Below are 16,758 nucleotides of genomic sequence, written 5' to 3'. Positions count from 1 at the left end.
GAATGCAACACCCAGATCCCTTTAAGGAAAGACTTGATTCCCGGACGTGAAGAGTGTGGTCAGAAACAATCTTGAGCTGACAGCTCTTTCAGGGTCTGTGTCAGTTGCAGAGAGGCTTGCTGCCTGAGGACACACCCTTCCTGGGGCAGACCACATCTGTGACAGAGTGAGTAGGGGTATAAACTATTTTGATGTGGCACTGGACAATTCTGACCAACAGTACTCGTTGCAGAGATCCCTGATGGGTTGGCCAAGGCTTTGTTGGATCTGCATTACTGTTTTGTTTTGTTTTGTGAGGGAGATCAGCCCTGAGCTAACATCCGTGCTAATCCTCCTCTTTTTGCTGAGGAAGACCGGCTCGGAGCTAACATCTATTGCCAATCCTCCTTCTTTTTTTCTTCCCCAAAGCCCCAGTAGATAGTCGTATGTCATAGTTGCACATCCTTCTAGTTGCTGTATGTGGGACGCGGCCTCAGCATGGCCAGAGAAGCGGTGCGTCGGTGCGCACCTGGGATCCGAACCCGGCCCACCAGTAGTGGAGCGCGCGCACTTAACCGCTAAGCCACCAGGCCAGCCTGCATTACTGTTTGATTTCTTCCTCCTGCTTCCTCCTCTTTCCTTTCACAGGTCTTATACCCTAATAAACATCTTGGATCCCAACTTGGTCTCCAGTTCTGTGGAGACCTCAGCCTGTGACAAATGGGAAGACATTGAAGGATTTTAAGCAAGAATTCAAATAGTTTGATTTAGTTTTTAGATCCCTCCAGCTGCTGTATAGAGAATGGATTGTGGGAGGTAAAAGTGAAAATCGGGGCCCAGGGGAGAGATGGTGCTGGCCTGATCTGGGGAGGAGTGGGTGGATTTGGGATAGAATTTGGTTGTAGAACTGATAACTGTGGTTCATCCCAAGCCTTTTGTCAATTGTTTTGCTGAAAACAAATTTAGTGTGTCTTTGTACCTGTCCAGTAATCATTTCAAAAAAGGAAATAGCATTAAATTGGTGCCTGTGTAATATGGCCCCTAGTTAACTGGATGGTCTCATTCTCACACTCCCTTCTGTTTTCTGTTCGGGCCACCTCAGCTTTTTCTCCATTCCTCTAGCATGCCAAGTTTATTGCTGCCTCATGCCTTTTCCAAATGAGATTTTCAGATTGTTTGTATAGCACTCCCCACACTTTACCTACCTACATTCTACTCATCCTTCAGGGCTCAGATTACATGCTGCTTCCTCACAGAGGATTTCTCCAGCACTGCCTCCTCCCACAATGAGGCTAGTTCCTCTGATTGTGTGCTCACATAAATCCTGTGTTCTCTTTCATAGCACTTGTCACAAGTTGTAATTATGCTGTAATTTTTATTATTATTTGTCTTCCTCACTAGAGTTCCACAAAGAGCAGGAACGTGCCTGTTTTGTTTTCTCTTCATCCCTAGCGCCTCGCACAGTAACTGGGACCCAGTAGGTGCACAATAAATATTTACTAAATGAATGAACTTGCCCTTAATAGATTGGACCCATGCTGGTGCCTAGGGGCAGTTTATTTAAGTGCTTATAAAACATCTTTTAATAATCCATGCCAGAATCTTCCCCAGCTCATTGAATATTTCAGACTGTAGTTTTTTTTTTTTCCCCCCAAAGCCCCAGTAGATAGTTGTATGTCATAGCTGCACATCTTTCTAGTTGCTGTATGTGGGACGGGGCCTCAGCATGGCCGGAGAAGCGGTGCGTCAGTGTGCGCCCGGGATCTGAACCCGGGTCGCCAGCAGCGGAGCACACGCACTTAACCGCTAAGCCACGGGGCCGGCCCCAGACTGTAGTTTTTAAGATCTCATTTTTTCCATATGAAAAACACTTTTTTGGTAAAATTTAGTTATTGTATTATACGAATGTAATCTTAAAGTAGTAGCAAATATTTATAATGAAAAAATATATATAACCCTGCTTTACTCCTCAGTCTTACTCTGCAGATAGGTAACTACTTTAAACGAAGCAGGTTTGGTCAATCCTCTATCTCTAAAAGAAGTCCTTTTTCACAGTTGAAAATCAACACATTTCACCTTCTGATGCTTTTCCGGCTGTCAATAATTTTTATGTTTCCATTTGTGGTTTGCAATCGCATGGCAATTTCTTTCTCTATCTTTCAGTATTTGAGACTAGAAATCTTGATTTGTTAAAAGTATCAGAATGTCTCATATTATCTCACCTCAATGGTGTTTCAAATTTCTTACCTATGTTTGTTCTTCCTCTCCCAGCATGAAAATTATCTTTTTTAAAAATTGAGATATAATTTACATACCATAAAATTCACCTTTTAAAAAAAGTATCTTTGCTGATGAAAAAGATGGAAAGACAAGTAGACCTTACATTGCTCAAAAGCAGACACGCTACTGCTTTGTAGAAGCAATAGTCTCTTGCTCTCCTTAAAGGATGGCCTGAGTTCCAAAGCCAAGGTAAGGAGGGAGGCAGGTATAATAATGAGAGCAGACAGGTAGAGGCAGGAAAATGCAAGCAGAGACTGTTTAACCAGAAAAGAGTAGTGAGTTCCTTTCAGCAATTTCCTTGCATAACAAGCTTGTTCTTTACAGCAAGTGGTCTTTTGTAAAGTATCAGTCAGAATTAGATACAAATTTATTTTCTATATGGTTTGGAGTTTATGCTACCCAGGTCCGTCATAAAAGCCTCTTCTGCTCTAGGTATTGTCACCTTCGAAGATTCTTTGTAGTATCATATATGCATATTAAAATATAATCACAATCCTAAATCAAAAATCAAATTTCGCTGTTAAATTTTGACAGAATTTTGTATAATTTTTATTTTGAAATTATTATTTAAGCTATGAGTAAGTAATGTTTAATTCATGCTTGTATATCATTTCTCAAAAATTATCATACAATCTTGTGAATTTATGTAGAATAAATAAAACCTAATCTTCAAATACTTTTCAAATGTAAAAAACTTCTTTTGAATATTAATTTAATAATTAATGAAGGTCACGTTATATATATAGACATTTAATTAAAATTTTTATTAATTTCAAAAAAAATTGTTCACAAATGTAACTTCTGTTTATTTATTTATTTATTTTATTTTTTGTGAGGAAGATCAGCCCTGAGCTAACATCCACGCCAGTCCTCCTCTTTTTGCTGAGGAAGACCGGCCCTGAGCCAACATCTATTGCCAATCCTCCTCCTTTTTTTCCCTTTTTCTCCCCAAAGTCCCAGTAGATAGTTGTATGTCATAGTTGCACATCCTTCTAGTTGCTGTATGTGGGATGCGGCCTCAGCATGGCCGGACAAGCAGTGCGTTGGTGCACACCTGGGATCTGAACCCGGGCCACCAGTAGCGGAGCGCGCGCACTTATCTGCTAAGCCACGGGGCTGGCCCCCATAACTTCTGTTTAAATGTCAGTATTTTTTAAATTAAATACATTCACATGGTAAACAAATCAATCGGTTAATCCAGAAAAGTATGAATCAAAAAGTAAAATCCTTTTTTCCTATCAGCCATTACCATTTTCTAGAGTCGAGAAGCAACCACTGTTGACAGTGTCTTGTGTGTCCTTCCAGAAAATTTGTGTACATATCCCAGCATGATATATATCTATAAAAATACACAAATGGTATTGCATGATGTATATTGTTATGCATCATGCTATTTTCACTTTGTAATTACTATGGGAGTTTTTTTTTTATACCTATAGATTCATCTCATTGTTTTCAAATGTTGCATAACATTCCCCAAGATGAACTGTAATGTATTGAGCTAGTACCCTATAAACACAACTTTTTAAAAATGTTAATCTTTTGGGGGGTAATGGCATTGTGGGTGACTTTTTCTGCCTTTTATTTAGAATTTTATTAATGTTGCTATGCTGTTCATGTAATTAATTTTTTTTAATTAAAAAGGAAAAAAAAATCCTTAAAGTGTGGTTTGCAGTAATAAATTCAACAGGGGACTCAGGAAGTCAGTAAAGACCGAGAAGGGGCATTTGAATCCGCCCATTCAGGAGTAGATACACAATGGCCCCTAATTACGTTTTCAGTAGAGACCAAAACCAATTATTGGAAGTTAAGAGGCGCAGATAACTGCCAGGGCAGATAATTTGTTAGAGAAGTTTGCCAAAGAAGGATAGAAACAGGACAAAGACACAGACAAAACAGGTGTGAGCTCTGCTTCCTTAGTTATTTCCATTGTAAGCCGAAGGAAGACCTGATTGACAGTGGAGAGTTGGTAGCATCCTAAGAGAGCTTCTTCACCTTTCTCTTTCCATTGTTTTACTTTGTAAAAAGCGACTGGAGGGTAAGGGTCCTCATAAATTATAATAAATAAATCTGGAGAGGTCAGTGACAGGGCATTGAGAAGGGAAAGAAGCCACTTGGTTGTAAATCCCTCACGTTTCACCCATAAGCAAAATCTAGTTTGTGTTAAGCTGGCTCTTCTGGAAAATGTGGGGCTATGGGGAAACATTTAAAATCCTGAAATCAAATTTGCCTTAGTGAGGTCCCTTAGGGCTTCCCCAGATGGGTATATGTTTTGAGGAAGAGAGTGGAGAAAAAAAAATAGCCAGAAAAAATAATGATTAGACTGATCATCAGAAATGCCTTGAGACAAAGTTACTGAGCTTGACAGTTACCTTTCCTTGTGTAGTTCTGGATGTAATGTCCCCATCTTTGTTTAACATAAAGATTACCCCTCACTGGGAGGAATTTCCTGCTAGGTTGAAGGGGAAGGTGGTACCAGGCCAGTGGAGATATATTTTGGACAAGGCATTGGATCTTTCCACATTTCTCAAATTACACAGTTCAAAGAGCATTCTCTTCTAATACCTAAAACTCTCTCTGTTTAGGCTGAATCAAGGTCTCTGGGTACTCTATGGTGGTCAGGCTGGCTAAGGGTCAGAGGAGAGAGGGAAAGTGACTTTTCATGTTATATCTTTTGTATCTTTTGAATTTTGTGTTATGAACATGTATCATTTTATTTAAAAAAATAAGATGTTTTAAATACTTGATTAAGGCGGAGAAGAGAAATTGAAGATTTTGTTCTCTGGTCCACACAGCCTCTGGGATTTACTTCATTTCATACCCTACTTTTTCGTTTGGTTTGTGATTTCATAGTGTGATGTTTTAGTTGAGGGACCTCTCCCTGCAAACCACACCCCCAACCCAAATTAACTAATCTAATCTAAACAGGTTAATTTATATGTGACGTCTCATTTTCTTTCACCCCACTTTTTGTTTCCCATCAGCAAACAAAACATCTTGTTAAACACAGACTATCTCCCTTAAGCTTGAGATCTGAATTACAGGCAGATGCAAGCCCTGCTATTTACTAGCTACGTGACCTTCTGCAGGGTACTAAAGCCTCTGGGATTTGGTTTCCTCTTGTGGTGCTGTGGAAGGTGCACTCACTAGATCAAAGGTCAAAGGGTGTGGGTTCGACTTCTGGTTCTGCCACTTTGCTGCTGTGTGACCCTGGACATACTGCCTGGCCTATGAGTTTCAGTTTCTATAAAATGGGAATAAATCTTACTTCCAGGGAGCTTGTAAAAGTGAGATAAGAGATGTAAGATGCCTGGTGTCTGGGACACATGGGTTCTCAAGCCGTGTTAGTGTCTTTTCCTTCCTCTTCACCTTTATCTCTCCGTTTTTGTTTTGTTTTGTTTTAACTTTGTAAAATGGGAATGGTGAGCTTTGTAAAACCTGCCTGTTACTCAGATCCTCTGCCTCTCATAGTGCTTTGTAAACTGCAGAGCAGAAAGCAGAATATGTGGTTCTTTTGGCACCAGGCAGACACAGGGCGCAGGCTGTGAATTTCTTTGACCTCTCTAAATTGTATTTGAATTCCGGAGGAGAGCTCTGTTTTTCTAGGTGGAAATTAGGTAAGCTTTTCCAGGAGCTCACCCCAGGCAGCAAGCTGGGGCCTGGGGCCTTCCCTCCAGAAGTCCTGCCCACCATTTGCACAAAAGGCTCAGTGTCAAGGAGCCGCCTGGGGAGCCAGGGGCGGGTATTGTTCTTAGGAGCCACCTGCATGCTGGCTCACTCCCTCAGGACAAGAGAAGCTGCTTAGGCTTTTGAAATACATTATTAAAAACCTATTCACACTTACACGGGAGCCAAACTGATGAGGATGATGAGGCTAATAATAATAATAATAATAATAAACCACACCTGCTACTCACTATATATACCATGCTCTAGGAGAAGTCAGAATGCCTTCAGTCCAGTACTTAATTTGATTTTGTGTGTGTGTGTGTGAGGAAGATTAGCCCTGAGTTAACATCCAATGCCAATCCTCCTGTTTTTTTGGGTGGGGAGGAAGATTGGCTCTGGGCTAACATCTGTGCCCATCTTCCACTATTTTATATGAGACGCCGCCACAGCATGGCTTGACAAGCGGCGCATCGGTGAGTGCCTGGGATCTGAACCCGCAACCCCTGGGCCGCTGAAGCGGAGCCCGCGCACTTAACCACTACACCACCGGGCCGGCCACCTTAATTTGGTTTTTAAAGCTTTTATTGCATTTCTATATACTCTGAAGTTTTACTCCTACAAACACATCTAGGTGTAAAATAAAAATTCTTAACTAGACACGCTAAGAGAAGGGAAGAGAGAAGACAGTTAACCTAAAAATTAGTAATTTTAATAAGTTCAATTAGTTTAGAAATGAGCCAGAGGTATGTGTGGAAGTTTAGAAGAGTTCATTAAGACACTTGGCTCTGCCACTCAGTGGATTTGTAACCTTTATTAAACGTTTCCCTGGGCCTCAGTTTCCCTGTCTTAGGATGAGGAGAATTGGTGAAATAATATTTAACACTTCCTAGCTCTAACTTTCCTAGGCCAGATGCTTACAAATTGAAATTCTTCAGTGTCAACCCTGTCCTCTTCTGTGGACAAGGGAGAGGAAAAAAGTTTTTATAGAGCAACTAGCATAAGCCAGGCATTGTGTGAGGGATTGTATGTACATTAATGTATACATTAACTCCTAGCACAGCACTGCTCTGTTAATTTGACTAGTGGTCTTCAAACGAGGTGTGGGCACACATGCCAGCAGTACCCTCACAAGGTTCTCTTATCTCTATCTTATCAAGAAAACAAGAAAGTAATCAATAGACAGAAATGGATAGACAGAAGTATATATATATAATTGCTATAGTTTATACATATATAAATTATATATTTATGTGTGGTACATAATTTAAATTTTACATTAGGGGTGCAAAATTTTTTTTAAAAAGAGAGTTGGGACATTATCCTGAACACTGGAAATAAGATAAGCACAGTCAACCTACCAGATACTTTACTTGGGGGTAACTAAGAGTACATAATATGTCTAAATCTAGTTTCATGTATAAATCATAGGTGAGCTGTTTCTCAATCCATTATTTCCTTCCTTCCTTCCTTTCTTTCCTACTTAAAAAAATTACGCATGTAATTCACTAAATCATTCTCATTGTGAAAGAGTCCAACAATATAGAACAAAGAATTCTGTGCCATTCTCCACACTGCCCTCCTCCCAGGTCCGAGCCCCTCACCTTACTCTCTGACTCACCCAGTTCTCTTACCAGAGATAATTGCAATTATCATTTTGTGTGTGTTCCGGGCCTATTCAAATTAAAGTTTCATTATTGCTATCCTTAAATTGTTGCCTTAAGAAAAAAGACACTGGAAAGAATGAGGAGAAAGTGGGATTCTGTATCCTACAAAACATTTTAGGCAGGACACTTTTCAAAATGCTGCGGGCAGAACGGGAAGTCGACCCGTGTGTGGTTTCCAGCGCAGGGCCTCTGGCCACCTCCACCTTGGCAAATACTGCTGATTGACTGGCTCTGCTGTGGCCCCCCTCCCAGAGACAGCCAAACACAGGAAAGCTGACAAATGTGGCATCCTTCACTTCTTTATTTTTATTCTTCATACTCATCCATCACCCTGTACTCTGATGATGGCTGGGAATAGGAGTTTCTCTTACACACAGTAGCAGGGACACACTTTCCTCCTTCTCTTTCCTTTCTAAAGGATGATGTCAAGAATATGTCCAGGCCAGGTCAGAGAATGTTACATCAGAGATACTGCTGCTATATTTACCCACACTTGCCTTTCAAGCAAAGCAATTTATGTGATGAAAAGCAGCAGAGACAAACTGTCCTGCATATCTTCAGAGAAGAAAAACATTTTAAAGCTGTGTATGATTTTATATTGCAATAAATTTGTCTGGGGTCTAAATTTCCTTTCCCTCTTTCTTTTCACTTTTAAAAATTCTCTCTGAGGAGAGAGTTAAAGAGACGTATTACTTCATCCCAGGCCCAGAGCCCTGCACTTGCTATTCAGGATTTAATCCATTCCAGGCTGTCACTATAGCCTTAAGACAAGAGAGACTGAACAGACAGGAGAATGACAAGCAAAATCATCACTGGATTTGCTTTGGTCTGGAAGTTTCCATATCAGCTTCTGTTGCATCCCCACTCCTCAACCGCCTCTGGACCAATTACGTTTATTCTCCAGGTCTCAGTTTCCTGCTCAGTAAAATAGGAAGAATCAATTCTGTTTCACTTGGAGGAGTATTGATAGAATAAATGTGAATAAGATCTTGAGAGGGAAGGAAAGTTATTCAGCTCTGATTCAATTCAGCAATCACTTCTTGAGTACTACATATTATGTGCTGGCAGAAGGTACCATCCAGAGAAAGACATTGTACCTACCCTTAAGGAGTTAATCTGATAACTGGTGAAAAACCAAATTTACAAAGAACCTTAACCCCAGGCAGCAAATAATAAGAACCCCAAACTTCAGATGAGGGAATTAGGAGAGGATTAGGGGAAGCTTCAAAGGGTGAGTGGCGTTTGAGATGGGAGGGAACAAGAGGACATTCTAGATAGAGAATAAAGAATAAAGAAAGGTGAGAGGAGTCAAAGCTCAGGATGTGTTCAGGGGACAATGAGTACAGCAATCTGGCTCATGTCAGGGAGCAATGGGTGATAAGTTAGGTTCACATTGGAGAGGCTCAGAAGTCTGTGCTTTATTCCATAGGTATCACAGATGTTTAGTTGAGGAGTAACATGATTAAAGTACTGCTTTAGGACCATTACTATGGCAGCTGTGGTGATGGGGGGGACAGTTTGGAGGGATAAAAGGAATAGGTGCTTTAGTGAGGGCGATGGCACAATGTCTTCCTTGATCTATCACTCCCAATGAATCTCTGTTTCAAATGCTGTTAAAGATTTTATTTATTTATTTTTCCCCCCAAAATGCCAGTAGATAGTTGTATGTCATAGCTGCACATCCTTGTAGTTGCTGTACGTGGGTCGCGGCCTCAGCATGGCCAGAGAAGCGGTGCGTCAGTGCGCGCCCGGTTTGCGAACCCAGGCCGCCAGCAGTGGAGCGCGTGCACTTAACCGCTAAGCCACAGGGCCGGCCCTCAAACGCTGTTAAAGGAAGAACTTCCTTCCTAGCACTTACATATTCAATATTTATACTCACCCAAATCTGTATTTGGTGCGTCTCTTTCTTGTCCAAGCATGACTCCTGGCTCCCCATTAGAGGTGAGCATCCTGAGAACAGGGCCTTTATTTATTCTTTTCCTCTTCCTCCTCTCTATGCCAGCCGCCCAAATGCCCTCTGTGCTATGACCAGCCTGGCAGCCCTCACTCAGGGTGAAAAGATTGGCACACACCCTTCAGACCCAGGCTACACTTTCCCCCTGCTTTTGTTTCAGGCATTTTTCAACATCATCCAAAACATCCAATTAATTCAGAGGGTGAAAAAAGGAAATAATTGGTAGAAAGATGGGGAAGGAGGAGATATGCCTGTGTCATAGTGAAAAACTTAGTGTTATGGTCCTTTAAAAAATTTTAAGACAGCATTTGTTGAGCAGTTATTATATATCAGGCATTTTGCACTTCAAATGCATTATCTCATTGCTTCCAGTTGGCAATCCTATGAGACAAGTTACTATTATGTATTTTTATTTTATTTTATTTTTTGCGAGGAAGATCAGCCCTGAGCTAACATCCATGCCAATCCCCCTCTTTTTGCTGAGGAAGACTGGCCCTGAGCTAACATCTGCGCCCATCTTCCTCCACTTTATGTGGGATGCCGCCACAGCATGGCTTGACAAGCAGTGCATCGGTTCGTGCCCGGGATCCGGGCCCGGTCTGGGCCCCTGGCGGTGGAGCGCACGGACTTAACCGCTATGCCACGGGGCCGACCCCAACAGTTACTATTATTTTATAGATAAGAAAACGGGGGGCCGGCCCTGTGGCTTGGTGGTTAAGTGCGCGCGCTGCGATGCTGGTGGCCCGGGTTCGGATCCCGGGTGCCCGGGTGCGCATCGAGGCACCACTTCTCCGTTCATCCTGAGGCCGAGTCCCACATACAGCAACTAGAAGGATGTGCAGCTACGACACACAACTATCCACTGGGGCTTTGGGGGGAAAAATAAAATAAATAAAATCTTTAAAAAAAAAAAAAAAGAAAACGGATGCACAGAGAAGTTCAATAGTTTGGTCAATAACCCATAACAGGTGAGAGAGTCAGGATTTGAATTGTGTCTTTCTGCTGTCCAAGTCCATTGTCTTAACCATTGTAGTCTATTGGTTCTTCTGCATTATGGACCTAGATATTAAGGTCAACATATCTTCAAACCTTCAATCCATACTCTTCTCCAACACAATAGCATTATTGTTTGAATGTTTACTGAAAGAGTTGATCTCTTTGTTTTTTTTTTTTAATTTTTTGTTTATTGCAGTAACATTGGTTTATAACATTGTAAAAATTTCAGGTGTACATCATTGTACTTCTATTTCTGCATAGATTACATGTTCACCACCAAAATACTAATTACAACCCATCATCACACACATGTACCGAATTATCCCTTTCACCCTCCTCCCTCCCCCCTTCCCCTCTGGTAACCACCACTCCAATCTCTGTCTCTATGTGTTTGTTTATTGTTGTTATTATCTACTACTTAATGAAGGAAATCATACAGTATTTGACCTTCTCCCTCTGACTTATTTCACTTTGCATTATACCCTCAATGTCCATCCATGTTGTCACAAATGGCTGGATTTCATCGTTTCTTATGGCTGAGTAGTATTCCCTTGTGTATATATACCACATCTTCTTTATCCATTCGTCCCTTGATGGGCACTTAGGTTGCTTCCAAGTCTTGGCTATTGTGAATAACGCTGCAATGAACACAGGGGCGCAAGAGTTGATCTCTTTGGATTAAAACTTTATTACTGGAGATTAAACTTCAAAACCCTAACCTTTTCACTGCTAACTAGCTCTCAGGGATGGATCTCAAGGCTTCGAGAAAGATTTTAGCCTGCAGGACAAATATCATTTATTAATTAATTCCATTTCCCGTAAGACAACCAGGCCTACTACACTGAGTTGATGGAACTCCAGACAAAAACAAAGGAATCTGAGTATCCTAAAAAGAATGGACAATTTCTATTAGGCTCCTTTGAAAGCTCTCAGACCTCCTTGGAGCCTCCAGGGTGGTGGCAGTGGAAGGTAGTGCAAGTCCTGGACCACCGTTGGAAATTTCCTGCTCAGACCTTTTATGTGAGAATGCTTGAGTGTCTGGCATTTTAGAGAGTTCCACTTGATGGTAAGGGAGCTGAGAAAGGGAAGAGAGCAGGGCACCTGGGAAAGGAGGGAGAGAGGAAGGGATGGTGAGAGAGAGGGAAGGAGAATTGAGGGGAAGAGAGCCCCTCTGGGTATTCTCCTACCTTGAGGATGTTTCTTGTAGCTTTTACCTAATTAACTAAATTAGAACCTGCTTTGGTTCAATTGAGAAGACAGTGTGCTAGGACTGAAAGATCATGGATTCTGAAGAGAGAGACATTTGGATTTCTTTTTTTGTTTTTTATAATTTTATTTATTTATTTTTTCCCCCAAAGCCCCAGTAGATAGTTGTATATCATAGCTGCACATCCGTCTAGTTGCAGTATGTGGGATGCGGCCTCAGCATGGCAGGAGAAGCGGTGTGTCGGTGCACGACCGGGATCCGAACCCGGGCCGCCAGTAGCGGAGCGCGCACACTTAACCGCTAAGCCACGGGGCTGGCCCACACATTTGGATTTCAATTCCTGCTTTTTCTCACTACCTGAGTAACTTCTGAATCTCATGGAATAAAATAATTCTTTCTTAGGATTTTTATATATGAGATAGGATATGTGAAAAAAAAATCCTGGTATTAATAGGCATTGAATAAAAGCCATTTATTAAAAGTCTTGAGAACTACCATATTGTATTGATTTAAGAGGCCTCAAAATTAGACAACTTGCATAATTCACACTTTCTTATGAATTTCAAGTCTGTTATCTCTAGGAAGTAATGGTTGAAATAAACTAGAAAGACCTCAGATATGTTTAGTAGATGATAGTGGTCAGCCAAACAAGATCATGACCTTAATGAATCTGCTGATCCTCCAGGAAGATAGAATGTTGATGAAGGCACCAAATTGTCTGTCAGAATTTTTCATTTGGTTTTTCTAACATCATCTTGATCAGTTTTAGAGGTAATTCTTTTCTTTTTTTTTTTCCTTCTTTTTTTGTGAGGAAGATCAGCCCTGAGCTAACATCCATGCCAATCCTCCTCTTTTTGCTGGGGAAGACTGGCCCTGAACTAACATCTATTGCCAATCCTCCTCCTTTTTTTTTCTTTTTCTCCCCAAAGCCCCAGTAGATAGTTGTATGTCATAGTTGCACATCCTTCTAGTTGTTGTACATGGGATGCTGCCTCAACGTCGCCGGACAAGCGGTGCATCATGGGATGCGGACCCTGGCCACCAGTAGCGGAGTGCGTGCACTTAACCACTAAGCCACAGGGCTGGCCCCTAGAGGTAATTATTTTCAACATAAAGATCACCAAGAATGTACTAAGTGGCATTATTTCAAATTAGATCTTGAGACATAATTTTTGTTTATTTCTGTTTTTAGAGCCTTCATTCCAAGATCTGCTAAGTTGGAGGCTTGATATTTCAAGGGTCTAGTTTTACCTTCCAAGCTTCTTCCTGTTTTGTTTTCTTGCCTGAGGCCAGATGCCCAGCCCTAGTACTGGAGTCCTATCCAAATGAATGGCCCTATGTCTCCAATCTCTCCAGGGGATGTTGGGGGGTGGGTGGAGTATGGCTCTCTAGCACTACTGTAAGTGCCTCCTAAGTAAGTTGGAGGGTGGGGTGGGGTTGGGTGGGTGGGGGTGGGTGTAGCATCAACATTTGCACATTCAAGGATATTCTTGTTGGATTTCTGTGTCCCTTAATTTCAAAGAGTATAAAATAAAATAAAACAACCTACCTCCATTGTAACCAATTTCAAAATTCAAAGAATGAGCAAGGTAGAAGTGTGCTGTCTCTCTTCCCTGCCCCACATAGAGAGCTGTCCCCATGGAAACTGGTTTGGTCAGGTGGGGGTGGATGGAGACTTCTCTCTCTCCAGTTTAAGTGTATTCCAGAGATGAGAGTTGAAAATCAGTGAATATTTGGCAGATTCCCCTAAAATTAGTTAGAAGCTTTATGCGCTAATGTAATGAAACAGCAAGACCATCACGTGAGCAGGCAAGGTTTCTGCCTGAGACATCCTTCCCCTTCTTCACTCGATTAGAGTCAGCTCAGCCATCCCCTCCTCAGGGATGCCTCTCCTACCACTTCTCCCTCTGTCAGTCTGGGTGGGGTGCAGGCTTAGCTTCCTTCTCACACTGCCTTAACCTCTTGTGTAGCATTGCAACAGACTGATGACAAATTGATTACCTTGCCAGAGCATATGTTTTTCAAGCGATTTTCTTCCCCTCATCTATAGAAAGCAGCACAAGAGGGCCGGCCCCGTGGCTTGGCGGTTAAGTGCGCACGCTCCGCTGCTGGCGGCCCCGGTTCGGATCCCAGGCGCGCACCGACGCACCGCTTCTCCGGCCATGCTGAGGCCCCGTCCCACATACAGCAACTAGAAGGATGTGCAGCTATGACATACATCTGTCTACTGGGGCTTTGGGGGAAAAATAAATAAATAATTAAAAAAAAAAAAGAAAGTAGCACAAGACCTGGAATATAATAGGTATTTAATACCAGTTTGCTTGTGGTAGGAAGGAAGGAAGGGCAAGGAAATCCCGCCTCTCCCCCTCCTCACTCTCTCACCCTACCCCCCCCCCCCAGCCCAGCATAACAAAAAAGAAAGCAAATGTTTTTGGAGTTCCATTCATCAAAATTTCTCCATTTACTAGGTCTCAACTATCTGGCACCGAATAATTGAGAGTGGCAGAGAGCCCACACAAAAACAGACAAAATGTTTATGTACCAAAATAGCACATTTAAAAAATTCTCCCATTCCAATCAAAGCTTTTGTTCTGAGTTGAATCTAGCTCTATGCAGGAAGAATTGAGAGTTCTAGCTCTGTTTTTATCACTGAGGTATAATTGACATATAACATTATATTAGTTTCAGGTGTACAACATAATGATTTGATATTTGTTTACATCGAGAAATCATCATTGCAGTAAGCCTAGTTAATGTCAATCACCATACATAGTTACAAAATTTTTTTCTTTTAATGAGAACTTTTAAGATCTACTCTCTTAGCAACTTTCAAATATGCAATACAGGATTATGAACTGTAGTCATCATGCTATACATTACATCCCCAGGACTTATTTATTTTATAACTGGAAGTTTGCACCTTTTGACCTTCTTCACCCGTTTCACGCACACCCCCAACCCCTGCCTCTGGCAACCACCAATCTGTTCTCTGTATCTAGGAGCTCGGTTTATTTGTTTGTTTTTTAGATTCCACGTATAATTGAGATCATATGGTGTCTTTCTCTGTCTGACTTATTTCACTTAGCATAATGCCCTCAAGATCCACCCATATTGTCACAAATGGCAAGATTTCATTCTTTTTTATGGCTGAATAATATTCCAGTGTATATATATACCACATCTTCTTTATCCATTCATCTATCAATGGACACTTAGGTTGTTTCCAAATCTTGACTATTGTAAATAGTGCTGCAGTGATCATGGGGGTGCATGTATCTTTTCAAGTTAATGTTTTCATTTTCTTTGGATAAATACCCAAAGTGGAATTTCTGGATCATATGGTAGTTCTATTTCTAATTTTTGGAGGAACCTCCATACTATTTCCATAGTGGCTGCACCAATTTACATTCCCACCAACAGTGCACAAGGGTTCCCTTTTCTCCACATCTTTGCCAACACTTGTTATTTCTTGTCTTTTTGATAACAGGTGTGAGGTCATATCTCATTATGGTTTTGATTTGCATTTCCTTGATGATTAGTGATGTTGAGCATGTTTTCCTGTACCTGTTGGCCATCTGTATGTCTTCTTTGGAAAAATGTCTATTCAAATCCTTTGCCCATTTTTTAATCATATTGTTTGGTTTTTTGCTGTTGAGTTGTATGAGTTATTTATATATTTTGGATATTAATCTTTTATCATATATATGATTTGCAAATATTTTCTCCCATTCAGTAGGTTGTCTTTTCATTTTGTTGACGTTTCTAGCTGTTTTTGATGCTGGTGGTGACTCAGGGATTTTCCTTTTGTTTCAATTTGTTCATCTATAAAATGAATCTGTGTTTAAAATGTGAGTTATGGGGGCCAGCCCCATGGCTTAGCGGTTAAGTGCACGCGCTCCACTACGGGCGGCCCAGGTTCAGATCCCGGGTGTGTACCGACGCACCGCTTGTCGGGCCATGCTGAGGCCGCGTCCACATACAGCAACTAGAAAGGATGTGCAACTATAACATACAACTATCTACTGGGGCTTTGGGGAAAAAAAGGAGGAGGATTGGCAATAGATGTTAGCTCAGGGCTGGTCTTCCTCAGCAAAAAGAGGAGGATTGGCATGGATGTTAGCTCAGTGCTGATCTTCCTCACAAAAAAAAAAAAATGTGAGTTGTGATCCATTAGTAGGTTGTGTTATCAATGTAGTGGGCCGCAACTGGCATTTTAAAATTGAAATCAGACTGTATGTTTTGTGGTAAGGTAAGGATTGTTTCATGAAACTTAGTTTTGGTTATACTTATGCAGATACTAGGTCATGGTATAAAATGTACTTCTTACTGTGTTGTCACAGTCAAAAATTTTAAAAGACATTGATTGGACTGGATGATAAATGAGGCCCCTCTAATCTTAACTTGTGTGAATTTGGCAGGACTGCAGTGTAAGCACCTAAAATAGAGGGGAAAGAGGGACTGGCTAGAATTAAAGAGAGATCAATTAGAACAGCTTGAAACAGTAAGGAAACTACAGAATAGGAGAAACTGACAGAAGAGCACCAGAAAGATACAAAATAGAAATTCTTAAGAGAATTGTTCAGTATGGCCCTTCCCCACCATCAGGGCCTTAAATCTCTGGCCTGTCTGTTGCCTTTATTTCTCTGAATTGAGAAGAACATTGGCTTTTTTTTGTTTGTTTTGTTTTGTTTTTTGTGACGAAGATCAGCCCTGAGCCAACATCCGATGCCAATCCTCCTCTTTTTTTGCTGAGGAAGATTGGCCTTGGGCTAACATCTGTGCCCATCTTCCTCTACTTTATATGGGACGCCACCACAGCATGGTTTGACAAGCTGTGCATCGGTGCGTGCCTGGGATCCGAACCTGCGAACCCCGGGCTACCGAAGCGGAATGCATGTACTTAACTGCTACGCTACCAGGCTGGCCCTGGCATTTTTTTTTAAAGCTTGTTTGTTTATTTATATATTTATTTATTGTGAGGAAGACTGGCTCTGAGCTGACATCTGTTG

The sequence above is a fragment of the Ceratotherium simum genome, chromosome 2 (assembly GCF_057802395.1).
Source record: "Ceratotherium simum simum isolate JZ-2026a chromosome 2, ASM5780239v1, whole genome shotgun sequence".
Taxonomy (NCBI): domain Eukaryota; kingdom Metazoa; phylum Chordata; class Mammalia; order Perissodactyla; family Rhinocerotidae; genus Ceratotherium; species Ceratotherium simum.
Note: the sequence above shows the minus strand (reverse complement) of the source record.